Source organism: Betta splendens, chromosome 2, assembly GCF_900634795.4.
Source record: "Betta splendens chromosome 2, fBetSpl5.4, whole genome shotgun sequence".
Lineage (NCBI taxonomy): Eukaryota > Metazoa > Chordata > Actinopteri > Anabantiformes > Osphronemidae > Betta > Betta splendens.
This window is the reverse complement of record NC_040882.2, coordinates 1,485,717-1,496,156: the sequence shown is the minus strand read 5'-3', so window position 1 is coordinate 1,496,156 and position 10,440 is coordinate 1,485,717.

The window sequence follows — 10,440 nt, the reverse complement described above, 5'->3', positions numbered from 1 at the left end:
GACGTTAAACGAAATGAAAGCAGATGGTTTCTGCTTTTCTGGATCCTTTATTCTGCTTTAGAACCATCAGTGTTATGTTAACAGTAGCTCCACCAAGCAGACACTACAGGGATGGCTGACATGAAGCTGAGCATCTCAGCAATTAATGACCACGGATTCTCACCGCCTCCACATGCACTGTTAGATTTGCAGCAAACTCACAGTTTGTGCAGCAGGACTGTTTTTTGCAGTGGTGTGATTGTTTGACAGATTTATTATTTTCTTCATTCATTTCAGCGCAAAGCTTTGACCTAATGGTAACATGACCAAAGCTTTGTCTTGTCCCCCTTCCTGTGACGTGTCCTCTGACCCTATGGAGCTGATGCAGCTGTTGGCTTTACTCTGTAGAACAGACTCCATTCCAAAACAGCAGCTAAACTCTAGGAGCAGGCAAGTGTCTGCAGACGCTCAGAATCATCGCCAGTATGAACACGACAGACTGTCAAACAGTTATCACTTCCCCATTGAAAGACGGACGGTATTTGTGTTCAGAAGCGAGCACCGTCACTTCAAGCGTTAAAAACAGAGACAACGCTTTGAGTCAAACCTGATCCTGGTCTAAAGGCTTTACCTCCTCTGTTCCTCCCTTCCAGGAAAGATCTGGCTCCATGTGCACGGATTCCTGGGAGGCACTTAGTGTGAAATGGAACACTGCTGGGCTCGTTGTTCAGACGGACACAAATATTCACTAAGAGACATTTTAAAAAGCAGAAGGCAAAACAAAATCATTTGCAGATATTAAAACAACGTACAGACAAAGTTTAAAAACAAACCAATTCTCTTTCTCTGATAAAATTAACTTGTCACGTGCAGACGCTGTCATTAGGAGTGTAAATATAGGTTTCATCATAGTAAATTGTAGTATGAGTCCACTTCACCTAACCGAGGGTGTCAGGTACAGTTTTGGAGTTCTGAGAATGGTTATATGATACTGTATATGATAAAATATCCATGTTTTACCAACAACAATGTTTTGGGACTTTTTAATCAAAAATATAAAAAAGAAATGTGCATAGTTTTATTACGTTTGTGTCTCTGTAAGGTTTTAATGGATTCTCTGTTAACTAAACCGGAACAGGTTGCTTTTCCCACGATACCATCTGTGTACTGCAACTCTGACCATTCAGGGGGTACAGGCCTCTTAGCAGTGGCCTAAATGCTTCATGGTTGACTTAAACCACATTTGAAGGACTTAGTCTCAGAGTCTTGATTTAGCTAAAAGGTGAAACCTCTGAATCCTGAATGTTTTCCATGTGCACCTGCCCAGACATCCATCTGCCAACAGTCTTGGCTCTGACTCCACCATCTGTGGCTGTTTTCCACCATCTCTTCAGGAAGCGCTTGGCCTATGGAGGTTTGCTTCAGAATAGTTTTAGCAGTGTTGAACCTGCAGCCGTTAGATGCTGTGATGAATGCTTTATATGGACATTTATGTTCCTTCCACTCATAGTTGCCAGTTCATGTCCAGATACTCACAGCATCCGTTTCTTGGTGCTGCTGTGAGTAATGGGGGACTCCCGCTCTGCTGAGTCCTTGTATTTCTTCCTGGGGCTGAACTTTCCTCCCCCAGAACTAATAAGCTTGTTATGTAATGTCTTGTTTTATTCCACTTCAGTCTTGATTTCATACAATCCTCAGTGTTTAGGAAAGTCATGTCTGGACAGGGTGGTTTCCCACTTGTTCACACGAACATGTGTTCATGTGCACCAACCAGTGCAGCCGGTGGTTCTGACAGAAAAACACTGACTGAAGAGTGGGACATGTTGCTGCCTGGCTCTAGGTCTTCAGTTACTGGTCCAACCAATCTTGCGAATTTTAACAAATCTCATAATAATGACATCTGATGTGGTTTTGTCCTTCTATTAACTTGCTCTGTAAAGATGAACAGATTTTCTACCACATCCTGAGACGATAATTGACAGCACATTTACACAGTTACTCAAAATTAGGCCTGAAAACTGATATTTTAATTATTTGATATTTTAAGCATAATGTTAAGATAAGATCCAGATGAGACTTTTTTTTCTACAACATGGTTGAGAAGGAAGCACATGTGTAGCAACAACCTGAACTGATGCATGTCCTTGAGCTGCAGAGCTGGTATCCATCAAACCCAGTTACCAGGAAGGAAGAGGTTCAGTCATTGCTTAGACCAGAAGAGCTTTTTCATTGTTTTAATGTCAGGATTCCCCTAACGTTGTTTGAGTCAGTCTGATCAAGTTATTGTAAGAAGCCAGAGAGTTTCAAGATTTATTATTTGTTAAATACAATAAAACTTGAAGTGAAATGTATATCAGGAACACTGTAGCGACTGCTTAGGTTATATAGAGTAAGATAAAAAATAAAAAAGTGTGTGTGGGGGTATATATACTCTGCTCTGGTGCTCAGGGCGTCGCCCTGAGCACCAGAGCCATAGAAGCCCAGATCTACCACACCAGACAAGACCCAAGGTGTAGACTGTGCAAAGAGGCCCCTGAGACGATCCAGCACATAACTGCAGGGTGTAAGATGCTGGCAGGGAAAGCATACATGGAAAGCCATAACCAAGTGGCTGGCATAGTATACAGGAACATCTGCGCGGAGTATGGACTGGAAACCCCAAGGTCAAAATGGGAAACACCTCCCAAGGTGGTAGAACGAGCGAGCCAAGATCCTGTGGGACTTCCAGATACAGACTGACAGAATGGTAATGGCGAACCAACCAGACATTGTGGTGGTGGACAAAGAGCAGAGGAAAGCCGTAGTGGTGGATGTGGCAATACCAAGCGATGGCAACATCAGGAAAAAGGAACATGAGAAACTAGAGAAATACCAAGGGCTCAGAGAAGAACTGGAGAAGGCTTGGAAGGTGAAGGCCACAGTGGCCAACAGATCCCTGGAAAAACATCCGAAATCTCAGTCCAGAAAAGTGCAGTCCTAGGAACAGCAAGGATACTGCGCAGAACCCTCAAGCTCCCTGGCCATTGGTAGAGGACCCGAGCTTGGAAAGTGGAAAAAAACACCCGCGGAGGGAGAGAATAGAGTGTGTGTGTGTGTATATATGTATTGCCACAAAATGTTGGAGGGTACATTTTGACATCCTGTGGGAAGAAGTTCCTCTTCTGACTTCTCCAAAAGGCAACCAACACTTCTTTGATTTTGCTGATATTCAGGAATAGACAGTTTAATTTACACAATAATGTTACTTACTCTATCTTATCAGGATAAGTATCATTGTTATTTGACATGAAACCCAATTCTACTACAAGAATTTGGAATACTTGTTAGGATCCCTCACCCTCACACATCAGGGACCCTGATTATAGTAAGTAGCCATGTTTTCTTGTGGCCATGTTTAAAGGCCATCTTTGACCTAACCAAACAAACAAAACAGGACAGATAAACTGGCAGAGCATTCCAGATTGGACTAGACCAGACTTACAAGACCAACATGAATAAGTAGTACAACCCAGCAAGACAGAGTGACCTCTAACACAACCATAACCAAACAATCAATAAACAAAAGTCCTCAAAGAAACTCCTGACACCCCCTTCATTGTGGGTAGTGGCGAAGAAAGCAGGTGCTGAGAATAGACCAACACCTCCAGTGCCCATGGGGAGCAACAGTGTCCCTTGGTGTAGAAACACCCTCTCTCTCGCTCTCTCTCTCTCTCTCTCTCTCTCTCTCTCTCTCTCTCTCTCTCTCTCTCTCTCTCTCTCTCTCTCTCTCTCAGGAGGTGGGACCGCTGTGGTGGACACCAGTGTAGAGGCCGGGCCCAGACAGGAGGTGAATCACAGAAAAAAATGCTTGAAACAGGAACAGGAGGTGAGGTCACACCATTGAAGAGCACAGGCCAGAAGAACAGAAAGTTCTCCTCCAGCAGATCGGACTGTTACTATTAAATGTTACTAAGCTGTTTGCTCTTTCTGATTTCAGGGTACAGTTAGTTAAAACATCGGTTTCACGCATTGAGGCTTTAAAGGTGCCAGCACATGAATCCACTTTTTGGGCATTCTGGTACATTAAGGTCTATCTGGTTAATGGTAACACACTCCACGTGTGGTAGAAGCGCACTCACAACTTGCTACTTTAGCCAGTCCTGTAGTGTAGTGTAAGTACGATTTCTGTCATACTTTACTAAGTCCATCCTCACCAACCACTCCTAGAACCACCTCCAGTCTTGCCCAGACAAACGCACAATACAAAACAGTATTTCCAACGCACACAATTGGATAGAGTGGAACTGCAGCACAGCCATGGGTCACACAGCACCGTGCTACAGTGACACAGAGAGTTAAACAGCGACTGCAGACACCTTATGGAGGCATCAAGGTCCAATTCTTTAGCATTATTGACCAGGAAAAAAATCAGCAGCTAACTGACACACCTGATCAAGGTAGCAGGTTGGTTGGCTTTTACCCAGACTGACGTTTCAGACCATTGACCATTTTCTATTTATTATTTTATATAATGCTCTGGTTTCTTTTATTGTGAACCACTGCTGGGTGCATCCATAGTTTCGTTGTAACTGTACAATGACAATACAGTTCTACTCTATTCCCCCAGTGTCATACTGATGTTGATCGTATTTGAAATCAACAGTAAAACTAAAGAATGAAGCATTTAGTAAATAAAATCAGTCATGTGTTTTGTTGGCCAACCTATAGAAGTCCACCTAATTACCACTCGAGCAGCAGAGCACCAGAGGCATTCAGGTGCATCACTCCTGGAACGTGTTTTCAGCTACGTGCACAAAGTGGTTCCACATATCAGACAGGAAAATAAACTAGCTGCATAAAGAACTGATCATTAGATGAAAACGCTTTCAAGCTGCTTTGACCTGTGACACAGGTTCAGTTTGACATCTCTGCAAGATATTGGTGCGACACAGAGAAAGCAAACGGGGCAGAATAGAATCCACTGTTTGCACAATGGCAACAGCCCTAAACTGGTGGTTTGGCTGCTGTTTGATTTCTTTTCCCATAGAAAATAATAGTTTGAGAGATTGATTTTTTAAGTGACTGTAGCAACAACAGAGGAAATCCCCTAATTAGGATGTGCTAGCCTTTTCTCCACAGACTAAAAACTAAGCTTAAACCCAACCAACTCTTCCACAAGACGGCACTTAATCAGCACTGGCCCTGAGATCTCCCACCAGGGCCAGTTGAAACCAGGAACCTGATTACTCAAACAGACACAAACCAGGGCCAGCGAGGTCCTGATTGTTTGAGCAGAGAGCGGCGCGGCTGCGAGCGGCTCAGGTTCGAAGAGGGATGGTTTCAATCGGAGGCTTTGGACGTACAGGGTGATGAGGAGGGGAAACGTGCGTGTGGTTGTAATTAGGCTTTTAGCAGAGCTATGCGGAGTGTTCCTGTGGTTCTGACAGCGCCTCGGGACAGCTCTGGCTTGTAAAGCAGCACATCTGACGACATGAGAGCAGTAAACATCTCAGCTCGAGGGCACAGTCAACCTGCAGCCAAGTCTGAGCTGCACAGCACACGTCTCTAGCATTTCATTGGCTGTGCCTGAAGGCCCCAGGGCCACATGATGCCTCACGTGCGCTCACTGGAGCATTTTAGTAGAAATAGAAGAACTGAGGATCAGGTCCCGATCTGCTCCACGTGGTTCTCATCTAGCCCAGGAAAGTCCCTGAGTTACGTAATGACCTGAGGAGGAGACAATGGCAGCAGATGCCACACATCGCTTCACACTACGAGTTCACCTCATACAGTAGGAGTCTGTCCAGCTGAGCTGCTGCATGTGCAACTAACAGTCTGATGTTTGGCGGTGATTATCAGGCCTATGTGCAGGACTCACCACAGCAACTTTCTCAAAGCTTTAGCTGTTTAAAATCAAAACACTGATCATGAAACCTAATGACGCATTCACTGGCTCCAGGCCCCACTGGAACGGGCAGAGGCCGGGGCCTCGTCTGAGTGGGACATGTTCTTTCCCTACGTTGGTCACCTCCTCTGACTGTGGAGGAAGCTGCTCTCTGGCTTGATGCCTGATGCTTGGTCCCAGCTCTGACGTCCTGTGAAGTTCTACAAACTCAAACCTAACAAAGCACCTAATGAAATAAAAACCATGGTATGATGTCTGTCAGTTAAAGCCATGCCTTACTTATAATAACAGTAATGATGGAAACCAGTGCTTTAGTGTGTAGGTCATTTAGCTGATGAGGAGACATGAGGAGAACTGTTCCTTCAGATCAGTGCTCTTCACCTGTGGCTCAATTACACTGATTTACAGCCGAACTTCAATAAAAGCTGGAGGGCAATGCTGTTGCTGTTGCTACCTTCCATTCTATGGGATGAGCAGAGGTTTTTATTGCTCAGGTAGATGATGGGGAAGGTTTCAGCCGGTGAGGAGGTAAATGAAGCACAATGCTCAAACCTTCTTCTGCTCAGGAAGCCTGTGCTCCAGCAGCGTCATCGACTGGAAAACACGCTGTGGAAATAGTCTGGCCACCACTGGACTGTATTTTACTTTTACTTCACAGTCCTGCAGGACTCATGTTAACACGTTTCTTCCACCATGTGCTCATTTACAGGAATTTTTCAACGTTTGTTGCCATTCTGGCCTGAATTCAGCTGCTAGCAGGTTCTACAGTCTTCAGTCTACAGTCCTCTCTATTTTGATTTACCTGAACAAGTGAACATTTCATGAAGCTCATCATGCTTGAATCAGATTTGATTGAATACAAATATGTTTAACATGAATTCATGTATTCAGATACCTGTAGGGAGAATGACAGAGGGGGAAATAATGACGGCATGGTGGCATGTAGAAGGACACAAGGAGGAAAGGTGAGGAAAAGTCCCAGCATCTAAATCTGTACCTTCAGTAGCTTCACTAACTAGAAGCTTCATGTGCATGTTCTGCCCATGCTGCAGACAGGACATGGACATGGGCAAATGGGCGGTTCATAGCTGTGAATGTTTGTATCAGTATGTGAGCCTGTGATGGACTGTGACCTCTCCAGTGGACCCCGGCTCTCGCCTAAAGAGCAAGAAGTGGTAGGATGTAAGAAAATGGGAAATCACATAACCCTGCAAACATTGTAGTTGCATAGGTGAGTGTAGTTGAACATTGTGGTACCGCTCCTTCCTACACTGGGGGTGTGTCAGTCTCTACTGAAGGAGTTGATGGAGAACAGTCACATCTGAAATGTTGTACCACTGTGAGCTCATTCTCACAAAAAGAAAAGTTTTCAACTGAACTTATAGTTTATGTTCTTGTCTACATTTGCAGCATCAACAATGATCACATCATTTCTTCATTTGATGTTTGTGTAATATGATTGCATGAGTACATAGTGTTTTCAGATCAATCATGTCATTGTGTGGATTTACTCCTATCATTTTTAATAAGCTGTAAACACTGAGTTTCCATTTAGAAAGAGCAGGAAATAACTAATATAATCATTGCTGTCAACACTTGTATCATCACTTATTACTTGCATTTATAATTCCTCTGTAACTACAAGCAGATGTGCAGCAAGTTCCAGCTTTTGCAACTCATACAGACTGAGCTGTAGGTTCGTCTATGAAATACCAAATGTTTGCAGAGTTTGAAGTGAAGCTTTATTTTTAAAGTGAAGCTTTTCATCCAGTAAAATTGAAGAGCGTCTAATTTTCAGCTTGAGCTTTCTTGTCTCTAGATCAAAACCCCACACAGGCCAAGCCAATTATTCTTATATCACATTCGGTTGAGAGTTCTGTCGGTTCTGAACATGGGCATCACATTACTGGAGCTGATCTGAAATACACATCATATCTCTCCCAGTTTCATGTTCCATATTGGTCAGATAATTCAGGCACACCCGCTTGCCAGCCTGTTTAGCTTTTGATCTGAGTTTTGTGGTGCTATGTGATCCTTACAGTTCTTATGTTTCCATCTGGCATCTAGGAAGGCTGTCAACCTGACCCAGCTAAAACTCAGCTTGTTGCTTTGCAGCCACGCATTATCTTCCATTGACATCCTGAATCTTCACTTGCTGCATGGATGTACAGGCTCCAGGACCATGATCCGAGTCTGCAACTATCTTGTCCACTAGCATCCCAAGTCCTTGACCATCATTGTATGTCTCTGCTATTAGCTCACATCCAAGAACTAAGCCTTTGGGTAAACCTGGCCATGAACAGCCTGCAGCACTTTCAGATCGTGACATGTCTGGGCACCATTCTGGATTCCAGGGCTTCTCTGATTACATCACTCCACAACAACCTGCATGCCATTCTTCGGACAGTGCGACAGCCAGACCTTCTGTAACGGGAATGGTGGGGCAGAGCTGGACCAGTTTGTGACACCAGGACCAGCCAGGGGAGGGAGACGAACAAGATGTTCTAAAGCAGAGGACCCTGCAGTTTAAAAGTAAACGTGCAGAAAACAACATGTTCTTAAACAACACAGTCAGAAACAAACATGGATCTTCTTCTTGGAGTACTGTAAGTGTTAGCTGAGCATCAGTTTAACCATGTGAATTATAAACCACAGCTGAAGAGAAAATCCACTGATGTTTTCCTCCTGTTTCATGAGAATTGCCTCAGGACCAGATTCAGCATAACAACACACTGTACAAAAGTGGAGGAAGCCCTGTGCCGCTGTCGAGAAGAGAAGTAACCGAAAAGCAGACGTCAGCTCCACATCTGCTTCACATCCCACCCGTCACATGGTTCTAATCTGCTGCAGACGCCACATACTGTACCTGCCCAGCTCAGAGAAAACAAACCACCTGACATCAGGATGCACTCACTCACTTTCTCTTTGTGCGTTCTGCAGTCTTCAGCTCTGGTTTGGCCCCAAACATATAAATGTTCACATGATGTGGTTAAATCACAGCCAGTTTAGATTCAGTCATCAGGTGACTCAGGTGAGGGGGTGGTGTTGCTGTCACCATGAATGAAGAGCTGCTACAAAGACATACTGTACAACCCATGTGTTCATGAGACACAGCCTGTGGTTTGGCATCCTGATGGGAAACAAGGTGTCACTTCTTAGTGACATCACGTCTTAGTGACAGTGGACGCAGACTCATTAGAGTGAGTTTAGCATTTAGCGGGTGTCTCCAGCCAGGAGTTGCAGGATTTAATACAACCAGTGTGTTATTTTATCACTTTCACCTGTAACAATGGCCTGCAGCTGTAAACTACATTAGTACAACTTTACAACTCAAAGTCATCACCTCATCACATCACATATTATAGCTCTTAGCAGTTAACAGCGGTTCGGAACAGGAAAACATGAAAATTACATGAGGTGAACAACTGAGCTGCAAAGACAGGATAGAGCAGTGAGAGCTCAAGTCTACAGGCTGCTAAGAAATCAGTTACTGACCTTTAAACATCTCTGTACATCAGTGATGTGCGGTGAGGTTCGTGGCTGGTGCGGCACAAAGTTCTCTGGAGTGAGATTTTACAATCATAATACCTTAAAAGTGTTTATTCGTCACTATTTAATTGTCAGTAAGCATATAACTACTGGCCACATTTCCCATTTTGTCATCATTCCTATCTCACCTAAAGGAACATATTAGGTCTTGAAGGAACATATCTTTTATAGCAGTAGGTGACCTGACCTGTAGCCTCCATCCAGTATTTTTTACAATTCATACTCATTCTAAAGTATAGAGAGGTGTAGTTGCTTTTAAAACTTTATATCTTGCTTTAATCAGTTTTACAGGATTGAATTACAACAGTTTTGTTACAGAATAAATGTGTCTGAAGGCTGCAAACATTATACTGGAGACAAGGTGCGAAACAGAAAGGGATTGTGCCTTGTATCAACCCATTTACTGACAGGTTCAGCATCGGGGCTGAGGCTCCCCTCGCTGACGCCTCACTTCCAGTGTCTCGCCATATTAGATAAAGAAATGCGCAGATTTAGCAATTTGTACTCAGGAAAATGTTAAAATAATTGAAATTATAGGAAAAATATATATTTTATAACACGTATAACACATATAACACATTATTTTTTACGTTATGGTGTACTTGGGGTCTCTTCTATTATCCAGCTAACAAGTGTGTGGTCTGCATCTTCTACCTGGATACATTAGAAGATGCCAAGAACCATGCCAAGAAAATTCTTTTTTAGATTCTTTGCCAGAAACAACATGTTTTAAGATCAAAGCCTTTGTTGCTTAAACATTAAAGAAATGCTGATATTTTTTTTGTCCTTCAACTGTGTGAATGAGTTCAAGTCAGTCAGAGCAGAATCCAGTTCCTGAGAGCCTGGAAAAAAAATAATTGGGTAAAAAAATGTCCAGTGGTGCAGAAGAAGAACACAGTGTTCCACACTGTCCGTTTAATAATGAACATGTTGCATTCATCAAGAACAAATGGAAGGAGGAAACACGTAAATCAGCTGATGAAGCATGCGTCAAGTGTTGGTCAGTCACTGCAATGACGTTCAACATC